We start from the raw sequence: 14,720 nt of genomic DNA on the forward strand, positions 1-14,720 counted from the left end.
TCTTTATAATGAGATTTAAACATGTGATCATTATGATCAACAGTCGTGATTGCATTATTGTCGGAGGACACATATTCCAACAGACCCATCTGGTAAACCTATCGTAGACGGTTCCTCCTGCCATTGATTCATAAGCAATTCTCGACATCCCGTCATATGGTGTGAGGCACCACTGTCAATCATCCATTCATGTATTTTAAGATGGTTCGTACCTGTTAGTTTTTCTATACCGTCAGATTTGGCAGCGAGTAGGATCCGTAGTTGCTCTAATTCTTCAGCCGTGAAATCCTTTTTGGAGGATTCACTTGTACTTGCACTTGTGCTCGCAGCATTGACAACCTGGTTTGGAGTGGTATTGCCGCTGCCTCTCCCACCACGGCTGCTCCCTCGCCCACCTCGCCTGCCCTTGCCTCGTCCTCTTCCATTGATGCCAAGTTTCTCCCAACAATTTTCTTCAGTATGATACCACTTCTTGCAGTGAGTGCATCGTGGTGGCTCATACTCTTTCGGTTGCTCCAGTACCGGAGCATCCCTGCCACAACTACCGCTAGTTCGTGCAGCCATTGCAACTTCAGTCTGGTCTTCACGAATTCTGGTAACCGTCTTATGTCGCTCTTCCCTTAAAACAAGTGCATAAGCACGACTCAAAGATGTAAGGTTATCCTCCATTAATAAATTAGATCGAAGATGACCATACAAGGCGGTATTGAGTCCCATAACAAATTGATGCACTTTTTCTTCCTCTCTCTCCTTGGCAAACGCAGCACCGGCACCGCAGATACAAGCAGGAATCTTAGAATAATTGGCTAACTCATCCCATATAGATTTTAGATGAGTATAATAATCCACGACGGATCGATTCCCTTGACGACATTCCATCAATTCACCTTTAAGCTGATGAACGCGGGGAGCGTTCCCCGCCGAATAACGATCCTTCAACTCTGTCCAAATCTCGTGCACAGGAGCTGTGAAAGCAATACTGGGGTGCAACTTCTCGTCTATCACGTTGCGTAACCAAGCCCGGATCATGGCGTTGCATTGACGCCACGCGACAACTTCATAATTCTCGTCCTTTGATCCCTCGGGTTTAGAAACAGTACCGTCAACAAAGCCTAATTTATTTTTCGCATCAAGCCCGTTGCATACCGCATCAGCCCAGAGGGGATAATTGTCACCATTGAAAATCGTGTGAGTCAATTTAAGACTTGGATTGTCGGAGGGATGAAGGAACAGGGGAGACGAAAGTGGTATGGGTTTGTCATTCCCATTGCCGGTTCCCTTACCTTCGGTAAAAACAGAATCCCCTCCGGTTTTTGTCATTGGTTATGGTAAATTGAATTGAATGTTGGAAATTTTTAATTGTGACGGATGCAAGGATCACACCTGCTCCGATGATACCATGATAAACTGTAAAAGAGAATTGAGAAAGGCTAAAAGCCAAGAATATTATTCAGATCATTATAAAACGTGAATACATCCATTCCTTTTATACATGAGGTAGTCAAAACTATCCTAAGAGAGCTCCTACAAATAAGGGCAACTAATAGATTACAAGAATATATTTCTCAACAATATATACAACTGAATGAGGAAGAATATGCTAAATATATTATCCGTATAATATCGTATAATATATTTCCACAATATTCATGATGGAGAAGATCCCCGTTGAATAAGATTTGTGCGTAACAAAAGAGATTACAATATTAGAATTCACAAACGATATATTGACTACAAAGCGTATAGGATCATTATTAACAAACAAATTTAAAAAAAATACATTAGTATGTAAAAGTGTAAAACAATGGTGGGGGCAATAGACATGTATGTAATTTATAGGAGGTTAAATCTTATCTAGTTTTGGTCGATGTATGACACTTAGTATTTAAGGTCAGCATAATAATTAGTTAGTTTAATATGTGCTACGAGAATCTAATTTTAATGGTAATGGAATTCTATAGGCACCGTATCTCAATTCTCAAATTTTGATATTATCTTTTTAGTTTATTATTATTATCAAAGGAAGTTATCTTTCTAAGGTTTTATATAATAATAAATTAATCTTTATAAATAATAATAAATATATACGTAAGTGTTTTACAAAAGTTGGATTCTCTCATATTGCCTGAAAAAAGCCTCTTTATATATATTGATTTTAAGTAAAGTATTTTACATGGTTTGATCTGCTACTATTCGTTTTCTTACTAAGCATTTATACATAGATAGAGTTATATGCTTGATAGAGGCTTTCTCTAACAGTAATCTAACTTTTTTTTTTGGCAAATAGGATTGAATTAATGTTGTCATGATAATTTAACGTAAACCAAATTTTATCTGTCCAAGTTGGATACGTCTAATCTTATCTATATTAATACAAAAGACAATACTCAATCCTCAGCGCGCCACATCATTAATGCAGGTTTTTTTTTTTCGGAAATTCACGTTATGGTGGGACCCGTGAGTGTGCAATGTATTTATTTCTTCAGATTTCCGTCTTTTCAAACATGCGATAAATTCCGTCTTACACAAATTCTATGAAATAATATTATGAAAAAATTCTATGAATTAATATTATAAAATAATTTTATAAATTCCTTGTAAATAAAATTAATAACATATACGCAGATTGAATTACAAATGCGAGTAAATGAAATTGAATTATATAATTTTTAAAACAAAATTACATAATAATAAAATTACATAATTTCAAGAAGGAATTACATTTATATACGGAATCGAACATAAAACGCAAATGAATTACATACATATTTTTTTAAAACTACATGGTACAATAATTTTTATTAAAAAAATAAATCTTGACGGAGTATTTACTTGGAGTATAAAATATTCATATATTTTGGTTAATATTATTGTACCATGCAGCAACAATATCCCAACATAATTTTTTAAAAGTACATGGTACAAATTTTTTTGTTTACAAAAAATCAATTCTGACGGAGTATTTACTTGGAATATAAAACTCGGCAACTTAACTATCAGCCGCGCACACCGAAAATGTTAGGTGACAATGATAGGCAGCCAAGTTAATTTAGTTTTCAACTAGAATTTAAAGTAAATTTTAATTTTTTTTAACTGTAAAAAAACAAATAAATTTTAATTTAATTTACAAGTGATTAAAATTTTTTTAATAAAATGTTTATAATAAATAATTCGCAATTGTTGTAATAAATATTTTTTTAATACTAACAATACGATAAGTTAACAGTCGAAAAACTTTAAAATATGTTCTTTTTAGAAAAAATAATCCTCTCAGATCTGTATAGAAAGCCGTTCATCACCGAGGATTTATGTACTTGGAGCAAAATTTTTGGCAATTTTGCTATCAGTCTCGCACTCCGAATTCGGAAGATGACAATGATAGGCTACCGAGTAATTTCTACTTCTACAAGTACGAATGATAGACAATGTTAATATCGTCATGATAAATGTAGATCGTAGATTTAGACCAACTAGATAAGTACAATAGAAATGCAAAAACAAATATATATCCAAAAATATTAATACTGGCCCAAATACATACCCGTGCAATTTTGCACGGGTTTAAAACTAGTATAGTATTACACCATCATCGAAACTATATCTCTTTGAATTAAATTTTTTTTAGATGAACTTAATTAAATATATATTATGTAGTTTATGAAAGTTGGAGCTTCCTTTAATAATATAAATAGATATTGATTAGATTTAATGCCCGTTCAATATACGAGCCTGTTGGTAGAGGCTTATATAATTTTTTTTATTTATATTGAAAATGTTTGTGTAGACTGTAGATAACTGAGTCTGATTTGTTAAGACCTTTTTGGCACACCCACTTATTCTCAAACAATATAAGTTATTAATTAATTAATACCCAAATAGTGGCAATTAACTACGTGTATGAGATTTCTTAATTACGTCAACATACCTAAGTTTTCATATTATGCATGGTTTGTTGGTTTATTATGTGGATGTTCACGAGAATAAGTTTTTCAACTTTTATTAATGATCGTTTTTTATATTATATTTATCTAACAAATTGTATGATACTCGTAATGGTTATATTTTTAATGCATGTGACATACAAAGCGGTATACATGTGATGAAGGGAGTATTTTGTAACTCATCGTAAATCTATCTTTCAATCGAGCATTTCATAAGTTTTAATCTTAATTTCATAAAAGGAGGACAAAAATAGACTTTTGTGAAGATCGTAATTCGTATGTAACATGAGTCCTTATTATTTACATAACATAATAAATATTATACGGTATCAGTATGTAGGTTTTTATCTGTCTCGGTCAATTGTTCTCTTATTCTATTTTGGATGTGCCAGTTATCTTTTTTATTTTAAGAATGAATTCGATGAGTAATTTAATCATTCACACCCAATTTGGTCCACTTGTCATTTAGTGATTGACCCCCTTCTTTTTTCTTAGTCTTTCTGTCAAAACCAAATGACAACAATTGACCGGGACGAAGGGAGTGACTCTTATAATGTTTTCAACTCGTGGTCCAACTCGTACCAAATTTATTTGGACAACCAAGCCCAAAAAAGAAGAATCAATGCTAACAAATCAGAAGACACAGTCTTTTTTTGAGGAAAAGAAGACAGTCTTTAATTAGCTATCAATATACTTCATATGCTAAGAAAAATAGAAAGATGATAATCGAAGAACAATCAAGTTGATAAAGCAAATAATTATAATTCATTGTATAAGAAAAAATAGTATTCATGGATGAGCACCACAGCTACAACGTCATATTACAATCTTGCTTGTATGAAAAGATACTCTGAACTCTGAAGAGAGTATTAGACCATCCCCAAGCAAGGTCAATTGCTTGGTCATGACCTTGCTTGGTCATGATTAATGGGGTAATTAAGGTATTTAATTGGTGACCAAAATTGTTAATTTGTGACCAAAGGTCAATTTGTGACCAAACTTGGTCACTTTGGTCACAAATTGACCACTTATGTGACCTCCCATGTGTCCAAATTTGATTGGTGGAACAATAAAAAAATAATAAAAAAAAGTATATAATATGATAGTGGGGTATGATTGGGAATGTTGTGAAGTGGAAAATGATTGGGTTAATGACCTAGGTCGCGACCTTCTGCTTGGGAGGGTGAAAATAGGTCAAGGTTAATAAGGTGGAATTAAGAGTAAAATCGGGTCGTGACCTAGTTAGCGTGACCACTGCTTGGGGATGGTCTTACTTACTCCGTATTATATAAGGAAAAAAAGAATCCTCTAAAATTGCAATCAAAAATACAACTGATCAAAAAAATTGAGCAATATATATAGATGCACCACTACAAAGTTATTTAAATTCTATTTCGTTTCTTATTGCCATAGTTATATTAAGTTCAACGGTTAAGAAAATACGATCTCCTTCGGTTTTGGAATTAATTAGTCAAAGATCTATGCTCACCTTAGTTCATGGTTAAATTAAAAATTTTCGTAGGACTCTTTAGCTACCTTCGGCTGGTGAACTCTTTCAATTTCTATCTTTTACATAGAGATCTTAACTTTTATATTAGGAAAGTTTTGATAGTGCACTTTTAGCTATTTATGCATTGATTTGTGATTATTTACCAGCCAAAGAAACAAAGCAATAACGCGGGTCTCATCATCAATATAACGTTAAAACCGCATCGTAGATTATATAATACGTACTATAAAAGGTGAATGAATCAAGTAGGGTAGATCGATCATCCACTTACAATATTATTGGTTGACAAGGCCTTTATTAGCCATAATTAAGGTCTTCATAGTTCGCCTTATCAACATAACAAAAGAAATTCACTAGTAAAAACATCGTAACCAACATCTTATATACATAATATAAAACTTGATATATATTATATTATATTATATTATATAGTATACAGTAATAAGTAGTAAAGACAAAAAATTGTGTTATTGAAGAACAAATCTACCACGAGAAGCATTTATATCCATATCCATACTCTTTAAAAATCCCAAAGTGTGGTTACTGTTCTCAGCACAGCACAGTAACTTTGAGTGTTTCTGACCATTTTGCCCCTGGCTCTTCTTTCTTCTATATTCTCGTTGCTTTCCCTTCTATCTCGTACATTTTTTGTCTCTCTCTCTGCTGCTACAGTAACAATGTCATATCCACCACTCATTCTCCCTCTTTCATTTTTAATCTACTCTTCAGTTCTATTTCCCTCTAATTCCAATGTCAACTTGCTTCCGTCTTCTGCTGTATTCTTCTTTTCTCTCTCTTCCCTCCTACTCCCTTGTCCATGTACGGCCTTCTTATGTTCAGTTCTAATTTCAGGATGATTAAAGAAGTTGTGGAGAAGATTGGCACGTGATATATAGTGAGTTATTCATCTAATTGATTTCTGGATTTAATTTGGGATTTAGATTTGATTTGTTTGCTTTTTGCATGGTTATATTTGATGTTTGACTTTGATCTTAATGCAAATTTATATGTTTGATTTGTTAAGCAATGCAATTCAAATTAATTGTCAATTGCATTGGATTTAATTATCTCTGTTTTTTAATCTTTTGATTCATGCAAAGTTTTCAACTTTTATGTCAGGTACACTTTGTTTAATGCCCAGACATTGACAAAGAAGGACACTTTTAGGCACATTCTCACTTTACTAAGCAACTATTTTCCTTTATTGTGTCATTGAAGTACTTAATCTCAATTAGAAGCAGTCAGATTGTGCCGCCAGGCAACTCCGCTGTTTGCGGCAATAGATAGAGCAACCTGATTGTCACACTTGAGGTAAGTAACAAAGTTGCCCTGTGCATTTTATTCCTTTATTTTCCCACTCTCTTGTAAACCTTTGCATGTCGGGGTGCACAATTACGATCATGTTATTATTCCAATTTCAATCGATTTCTTGGTTATTTTGGTGTTTTTATTATGAGTTGGTATATTTCTTTTTATCATGGATTGGTATATGACTGAAAATTTGTGTTTTTTTAGTATTGTGGTATAAGATATTAGCAATCTTATATTTTTGATTTGTTATTTTTTTTTATATTATATATACGTTTGCATGCCTCTGATTAGAGGACCACCGGTGGTAGAGAGTGGCTTCTGAAAGTGATGGCCCTTTATAGTTGTTATTTTCTTGCAGTGTTTGTTAAGGACGGAGGTTGGAGATCATCAATCACGATGAGGAACGCCACCAGCAATGAACACCGGCACTCGTGAGGTAGTGCCGCATTAATTACTTCTTTTGTATTTTCAAGCTTATACGATAATGTAAAGCTGCTACATGCGTCCCCCTGGTGGTATCCTTGCTCTTGGAGAGCATATTGTTGCTACGGGTAACATTGCCATGAACCTTTTTATGCTTTAACAAGAAGACTTTTCATGGGTTCTATCATTCAATTCTTGAATATATTATGCGTGGCTGTCTTTAAGTTTGCGGAGCAGCCGGAGAACAATGAAAAAATGCTAGACCTGAAGAAAAAAGTCAAATTTAAGATAATGAGTGTAAAGGCTAAACAAGGGTTAGAATATGCGCCCGAGTTGGTGAGCATTCTCATCCAAAAAAATTTCATTTACAAGTTGTAGATAATCTTATTACTTTTCAAAGATACTGTTTTATACCCTTCTATCTTTGGTGGTTTTATTACATGGTTTATACTTTTTGTTTACGTTTTTGTTGAGTTTAAATCTTGTGCTGATGTGATGATTACAACTCAACCTACGACATTTACAATTTTAAAAATAAACAATGGATCTTATCCAGTGGAGAGTGGATTTTTTCACTATTTGAGTTGGAGTAAAGTGTCGTCACTAAAGCTAACATGAAAATGTCGCGATTGTTTTCATGTTATGTGGGTTATGTGTATATGTGAAGGTTATTAATTTAGCACATAGAACTTGGAACATTCATGTTACTCAAATCTGTTAGATGAATTTCAGTCAGGTCTTATGTCCCTCTTTATCCTAACCAAATTGAAACAAGCAGCATGGTTATGAATACCACCTTGCGCATATGCGTCATGTTGTAGGCCGTTAACTACCGTTTCTTTGGAGTTGATCGTTTTACTCTCTAATTTCAGCTATATCTTATTAATCTTGGCTTCATTTACGAGGACTGATATTTAAGTCATCGTGTGAGTTAAAGGATACTTGGGGTATTAATTTCGTCATAATATGCTATAAGTTGTTGGGATCGGCCTGCTCAGATACCAAGAGTTTAGGGACATTCTTGATGGTTTTCTTGGGTGTGAATATACATTCTTTATCTACTAGGTAATAGTAATTTCTTTGCACGACGGTCTTACACTATGAGACTGGCCCTTTACATAAAAAACACTCATTTATTAATAGCGTTAAATAGAATGGGTTTCTTTCACAAAAGGTTTGTCATACATGTGAGACCGTGTGTGACTGGGTAAAACTTTAGGATAGTATCCAAAAAGAAAATTAAATTGGGTTTAGCTTCATTTTATCAAGAAAATGGTCTCATAAAAGGCCCCACAATATGGTGTTACAGTAGGTGTTTGGTTTGATTGGAGAAACTTGGTTTTGTGTTTACCTTATTTCACTAATCGGCGTCCAAAATTCATGTTTTGACATGCTCTATGAGCGTTTTTTAGCCGATGAAAGATTCAATTAATCTTCTACTCCCAATAAACAGTCCCATATTAATATATTGGGAGACCAAAGTATTTGACCAAAAGCATCATGACTATTGTATTGTATGTTGATTAATTTCTTATAAAAGAATTTGTTATGATCTGTTATGGAAATATTAAGTCAGATTTTAACTCTATGATCTTTTCAGCAATCGGGTAAGGAGGCAGATCATTCTGTGAAACTGTTTTTAGATGATCTGTAGTGAAAAATATGCAAGGGTTGTTAGGTCGTCGCCCAAAAGCGGCGCGCCACCTCGAAGTATGGGTGTGGTGTCAAATAGGTTTGGATCTAGGAAGCATGGTCAAGAGCGGGTAAAGAAATCAGGACATGACTTTAGGAAGGGTAGTAGGTTACGGTTTGGTACTTGGAATGTTGGCTTTTTGACAGGGAGATTAGCTGAGGTAGGGGAGGTTATGAAAAGGAGGAGAGTGCATATAATGTGTCTACAAGAGACAAAGTGGGTCGGAGATAAAGCAAGGGTGATAGCGCCTTGGGGTTATAAGCTTTGGTACACGGGTAAAGACAAAAGTCGTAATGGAGTGGGTATTGTCATTGTTAAAGATTACATTGATGATGTGGTAGAAGTATCGAGAAAGAGTGATAGGATTATGAGTATTAAGCTTGTAGTCGGGGATGAGGTGGTGACGGTTATAAGTGCTTACGCACCCCAAGTAGGTTTGGATGCTTCTTTTCGACGAGCCTTCTGGGAAGATTTGGAAGAGGTTGTAGAACGTGTCCCTATTGGAGAGAAATTGATCATTGGTGGTGACCTCAATGGGCATGTGGGTACTAGTCGAGTTGGCTTTGAGAACATTCATGGGGGTTTTGGGTTTGGGGAGAGAAATGAAGCGGGAAGTGACATATTAGATTTTGCTTTGGCATATGACTTGGGTATAATGAACACTTGGTTCGAGAAAAGACATTCTCATTTGGTGACTTATAGAAGTGGAGGTAATGCTAGTCAAATTGACTTCCTTTTGGTAAGGAATGTGTGGAGGAAAGCGTACACCGATTGCAAGGTCATACCCGGGGAAAGTGCCGCAACACAACATAGACTAGTGGTTCTTGATTTTCGGGGTAAGAGAGACTTGAGGAAGAGAAAGATAATCGGTGAGGCACGGATCAAGTGGTGGAAGCTACAAGGGGGAAACCAACAAGCGTTTTTGGATAAGGTTGGAAGTAGCGATATTTGGTCGGATTGTGAGGAGAAAGATATTGATGCAACGTGGGATAAATTGGAGCATGTTGTAAAGGAGTTGGCGAGGGAGGTATTAGGGGAATCTAAAGGGAATAGACCATCAAGTAAGGACACATCTTGGTGGAACGATGTGGTGAGACAAGCGATAAAGACTAAACGTGAATGCTATAAGGTTTTGGGGAAATGCATGAGTGATGAGAACTTTGAAAAGTACAAGGAGGCTAGACAAGCCGCTAAAAAGGCCGTACGGGATGCGAGGGCAAAAGTTAACCAGGAAGTGTATGCCAGGTTGGACACGAGAGAAGGAGAGAAGGCTATCTATAAACTGGCTCGCATAAGAGACCGAAAGACGAGAGATATTGGGAGAGTTAGGTGTGTGAAAGATATGGACGACAAGGTTCTGGTTCAGGATAACGAGATAAAGGCTAGATGGAGTTCTTACTTTGATAATTTATTCAATGGACATCAGGAACAAGGTTTTGGGGATGTAGAGGTAACACCAAGCATGGTTAACCGGGAATTTGTGCGTAGAATACAAAAGAGTGAAGTTAGAAAGGCGTTAAGGAAGATGGGGTCAAAAGAAAGAGAGGGACCGGATGGTATACCCATAGAAGTTTGGAGGTGCTTCGGGAGAAAGGAATTGAATGGGTAACCATGCTCTTCAACAAGATTTGGAGGAGCAACAAGATGCCATCGGCTTGGAGGAAAAGCACTCTTGTCCCTTTGTACAAGAACAAAGGTGATGTCCAAGAGTGTGCCAATTATCGGGGAATTAAACTTATGAGTCATACAATGAAGTTATGGGAGCGGGTAATCGAGCAAAGGCTTAGGAGATATGTAGACATCTCGGAAAACCAATTTGGATTTATGCCCGGGAGATCGACTATGGATGCGATTTTTATCATGAGACAGTTGATGGAATACCATCGGGACAAGAAGAAGGATTTGCATATAGTTTTTATTGACTTGGAAAAGGCATATGATAGGGTACCAAGAGAAGTACTTTGGTGGGCTTTGGCGAGAAAGGGTGTGTCGCGAAAATATATTGACCTCATAAAGGACATGTATGAGGGGGCTAGTGCAAGTGTTCGCACTAATGTTGGGAGAACGGAAGAATTTCCTATTACCATCGGGGTGCATCAAGGTTCCACACTTAGTCCTTTTCTCTTTGCTATAGTTATGGATGAGTTGACAAGGGATATTCAGGACGACATCCCTTGGTGTATGATGTTTTTGATGATATTGTGCTGATTGATGAGACGAAAGAGGGGTGGAGAGAAAGTTGGAATTGTGGAGGCAGACTTTAGAGACTCGTGGGTTCAGTGAGCAGAGTAAGACTGAGTATTTGAGGTGTCAATTCACTAAGGTGGCGGGGTTGAGATCGACAGAGGCGGAGAGTATTATTTTCGATGGGAATGTTGTTGAGGGCTCGGATTTCTTCAGATATCTAGGATCTATTATTCAAAAAGATGGGGAGTTAGACGGAGATGTGGCTCACAGAATTAAAGCGGGATGGTTGAAATGGAAGAGTGCTTCAGGGTTTCTATGCGATAAAGATATGCCCCAAAGATTAAAGGGAAAATTTTATCGCACGGCAATTAGGCCTGCCCTACTTTACGGCTCCGAGTGTTGGGCCGTGAAACATTGTCACATTCAAAAGATGAGTGTGGCGGAGATGCGCATGTTGAGGTGGATGTGCGGACATACAAGGAAAGATCGGTTAAGGAATGAGGTGATTAGGGAAAAGGTAAAAGTGGCGCCAATAGAGGACAAGATGATGGAAAACCGACTAAGATGGTTTGGCCATGTGAGAAGGAGACCTATGGACGCACCAGTTAGTTAGTTAGTTAGTTAGGAGACTGGAGACTTGGAGAACAGAAAAGGTCCCTAGAGGCAGAGGAAGACCGAGACAGACATGGTTGAGAGTGATAGAGCACGATATGAGAGTTCTGGGGCTTGAGGAGAGTATGGTGACGGAGAGGGCACAATGGAGGGAAAGGATACATGTGGATTTTTAGTATTTGATGTTTTTTTGTCAGATTTAGTGTTTTTTTATTTAATTTAAAGAAATTAATTTATTTATTTTTCTCTCCTTTATTACACACTTTTTCAACAACCACTTTCTTATAGATTTTACCTGGTTCATTCCGGATCCTTAACTCTATTTCGGTTTTTAAAAATCGTTTTAATCCTTTCTCTCGATTTAAATTTTAAGTTTTTATAAAAGAAAGACGGAATTCGATTTTAAAACCTCTAAGTTCACCTTGACTTTCCATTACATTTTCGTTCTCCCTTTTGTTTTTATCTTCCCCTTTTTATTCGCATTTTGAGGCGTGCGTTCACCCATGGACGGTTCGAAAGGATGATTCATGTCAGCCGACCCCAAATCATTTTGGGATTAAGGCTCTGATGTTGTTGTTGTTGTTGTTGTTGTCTATGTTATGCTCAAATAACTGTTTTCATCGTTTAATACTCATTTCTTGTAAGAGAACTATTTAAAATTTATGTTTACATTACCATGGCAGCAAACTATGTGGTTATTCAATATGGTAATTATTCTTTTAGCTTATCGGTTGATGAGTATCTTGTAGATAGCTGATGCTAAGGCAGGTACAAGTATGAGTGTCTATTTTTTAACACAAATGGTATTTCAAGCGTTGATGACAATCGAGTTGGACCACTGTACAAGCATGTGTTTCCTTCTGAGATGGGTCCTTGGCTTTCTTTTGTTGGTTTAACTCAGAAGGTAAGCAATGAATACCGGGAACCATTGCATTATTTTGATAGTTATTGTTTACTATATTCTCAATAAACTCCTCTTTGTTCAGATACGAATATTTGATACAATGGAACTGCAATCAAAGTGTATAAATGACATTACTGAAAAGGCCTAAACACCTTACTCATTATCTCCGAATTCCCGAGGAGGTATCTCATATATTCTGCTATGTTAATTTCAAACTTAATTAGGACTCCCCTACTCCTGATTTAGTGCTATGTTTTATTGCTAGGAAGTGCTTATGTAAGTCGCTTTAGATTTAATAGAAGTCCGTAGATTCCTTGGTTTGGGATTATGGTTCAATAAAGCAAAATGGATCATTAAATTCGTTGTGTTTCATTTTGTTCTGAAGTAGCAATCATTTGGACCAAAGTACAACTCAATTCTCATAATGCGTCATCTAAAAACAGTTTCACAGAATGATCTGCCTCCTTACCCGATTGCTGAAAAGATCATATAAGGTTCAGAGTAATTTCTCATTAAACCTCTTGCACAGTACACTGACATGTTAACCTTGATCATGAAACAAGCAGACTTAAGACTTAATTAGTTCATTGCAATTTGATCTACACATTTCAAAAATCAGAACTTTTTTGAGTAATCTTGAATTTACAACACTTGTTTCTATTAATGTTTTTGTTTTCTAATTACCTCGGACCGCTTAGCATCAAAAGCGGGAATAATCTCAAAGATTGGGAGATTGGAGGAAGGAAGTTTAGAGGGAGACCGTTTAAAACATAGAGAATCAGCGGGATGGATTTTGACCTTACCGTTGATAAGAGCTTTCAAACAAGATATGTCCCCTTTAAGAATAATTTAGCAAAGTTTACTATGAGTGTTATGTTATCATTCGTCAGCATTCGTGTAGTTTACAAAAAAAAAAAAAAATACAACATTTACCTGGTTTTGATTACTTAAAAGTGATTTTTGTAAATAACCCCCTTTTATATTATGTTTTTTACAAATAACCCCCTTATATGTCTATTTTTTGTAATAACCACCTTAATTTCTTCATAATCAAAAAATTAACACCCAAACGGAATTACGATGACGATTTTTATAAAACCCGATCTAATTATGACATTTCGACTTTTACTTAACTAAACTACCTAATCTACCCTTACTAATTACACTCACCCAACCCACACCCTCCTACTTCACTCATTCAAATCATTCATCTTCAAATCAATTCTTCATCCTCCATACTCAACACTCCTCCTTCCTTGTCCATCAACAGCTTCATTCCATCTCTAATTAGCAAGGGTAGTTTAGTTAAGTTGATCGGACCGGAAGTCTGAATTTGATAAGCGGAAGATGGCTGGGATGTATAGTGTATGTGAAAGAATGTTGGATAGGCAAGAAAAGACGCTGATTTGATAGATTAGCAGAAAGTGTAAATGAACTTGATAGCTTGGCAACCAAAAGTGTATATCAACTTTTACCAGTGTCAGTGTAGATTCCATTGTATCGTTGTTCATCTTTTTAGTTTTTACTTTCTATTCTTTCGTCCCCTTTATTTCTAGCATCTCCATACTGTTGGTGGATCTGTAATTTCCTCCGAATAGTGAGAAAATGAAAGAAAACCAAAAAATCATCATCGTAATTCCGTTGATTTAGGGGAGGAGTGTTGAGTATGGAGGGTGAACAATTGATTTGCGGATGAATGATTTGAATGAGTGGGGTAGGAGGGTGTGGGTTGGGTGAGTGTAATTAGTAAGGGTAGTTTAGATAGTTTAGTTAAGTTAAAGTCGGAATGTCGTAATTAGATCGGGTTTTATAAAAATCGTCATCGTAATTTCTTTTGGGTGTTAATTTTTTGATTATGAAGAAATTAAGGTGGTTATTACAAAGAATAGACATATAAGGGGGTTATTTGTAAAAAACATAACATAAAAGGGGGTTATTTACAAAAAACACTACTTAAAACGACTAAGAAATGGGGATTCGGACATAGTTGCTAGAAATTCGGTGTTGATTTTATTCAAAAGGTGGCCTTTTTTTAGTCTACCGGTATTTTTTTGTTCTTATCTTTTTATTTACCTTTTTCTTGTTTAAGACCATCTTGATTTAAGGCGGTTCTCATACGCAATCAAAATAGATGTGGAA

At 35.8% G+C, this 14,720-nt stretch overlaps 1 long non-coding RNA gene across 1 annotated transcript; it reads left to right on the forward strand.

The window, feature by feature from the left end:
* Window positions 1-6,119: 6,119 nt before the first annotated feature.
* On the forward strand, window positions 6,120-6,801 carry LOC141633450 (uncharacterized). The gene is made up of 3 exons (XR_012538217.1): window positions 6,120-6,227; window positions 6,304-6,346; window positions 6,571-6,801. It is a non-coding gene; the product is annotated as an uncharacterized LOC141633450 (long non-coding RNA).
* The last annotated feature ends 7,919 nt before the right edge of the window (window positions 6,802-14,720 follow it).

Source organism: Silene latifolia, chromosome Y (genome assembly GCF_048544455.1).
Source record: "Silene latifolia isolate original U9 population chromosome Y, ASM4854445v1, whole genome shotgun sequence".
Classification (NCBI taxonomy): domain Eukaryota; kingdom Viridiplantae; phylum Streptophyta; class Magnoliopsida; order Caryophyllales; family Caryophyllaceae; genus Silene; species Silene latifolia.